Consider the following 1,490-nt stretch of genomic DNA (forward strand, 5'->3'; position numbering starts at 1 on the left):
TTTATAACTAAAAGGTCTTTTACAGCTTAGTGATAAGTGCATATTTTTATAAGGTACATCTTAAGCTGACTGTGTTATAGGAGATGGTTGGGGAGGGAGTTTGTGTTAGCTTGCTGCCTTGACAAGAAACAGTTATTTATTGTTGAACATCCTTGAGCCGAAAGGGAGAACACATATTTTAGAGCAGATAACAGGAAGCACAAGGGGTTTTTATAATTTTCCACAATTAAGGCACAAAACTCTATTAACCCTTTACATTCCCCACTGGTTTTTATCTGGGAATCAAATCTTTGATTCATTTAAAACTCGTAACTTGAGTTGCCTAGGGGTGTGAGAGGCTCATTGTTAGATCTCAACACCATTAACTTAATCGTCTGGATTCTTTGTCGTATATACGTAGTCAAACAATTTATTATACAAGGTCCAATGAGCAGGATCAGAAGAAATATGATCATGGGCCCAATCAGAACAGTTATCAGATTATTTATCCAGGGGGATATTGAAAATAACCCCCCATTATTACCTTGATGGATATCTTGAGCTAATTCTTTTAGTATGTTTATTTGATTTTGTATCTGATGGCTGTTATCTGATAAGTTAAAACAGCACATGTTTCTTATTTTTTTATATCCTTGATGGTGAAACAATAGTAAGTAATCTACAGCAGCCCGATCGTCTAATATAGATTGTGTATGTTTTTCTTTTTTCTTTTTTTTTTTTTTTTTGTTCTGCATTGAGTAGGGTGATGGCCATTGAAGTGGCATTAAGAACTTTGGCCACATTATAACCTAATAGTTTTGTATGTTTTTTTGCTATTTTACCAAAGTATAGCTTTTTAACAACACTGATTATCATAGCATAGGATTCTGCATCAGACAAGAAAGTGACTTTATCATTAGAGTCAGGAGGGAGAGAGATGTTAGAAACTTTTCTCCTCTTGTGGGGTGAAGATGTTTTTGAATGGGGCAGCATCAAATCATCTTCAGACAGGATAATTATAGTCAGCCTGCTTAAACAACAGGAGACACCATACAGATAAACTGGGATATAGTTAAAAGTATGTCCATTGCATGTGAAAAACCATCCAGTAGGTAATAAGATATTACCAGTTATATGTGGGTACTTTATAAGACTAGAACAAATTAGAAACCTTGATAATTTGTGACATCTTTTTTCAGTACAGTTTACAGATTGCACACAAGTTTTATTGAAAGTAACTACAGTCTTTGGGGTAACAAAATGTAGGGCACTAGGTGGTACATCAGGTGAGACAGGTCCCCAGTTAGCCAAGTCATAATATGGGGAAGGTTTAGAAATGTGTTTTAAAAAGGTTCAAATTTTAATATCTTCTGTAGGCTTGTACACTGGTCTTAGGCATGAACCCAGAACATATTGAAGATTTAAGGTTTGTTCCAAGCAGAAAGTTGACAAATTAAGAGTGTTTGTCATCTTTACCCACATGTTATCATGGGAATTAATTACAGACACAG

Source organism: Octodon degus, unplaced genomic scaffold (assembly GCF_000260255.1).
Source record: "Octodon degus isolate 3935 unplaced genomic scaffold, OctDeg1.0 scaffold00181, whole genome shotgun sequence".
Taxonomy (NCBI): Eukaryota; Metazoa; Chordata; class Mammalia; order Rodentia; family Octodontidae; genus Octodon; species Octodon degus.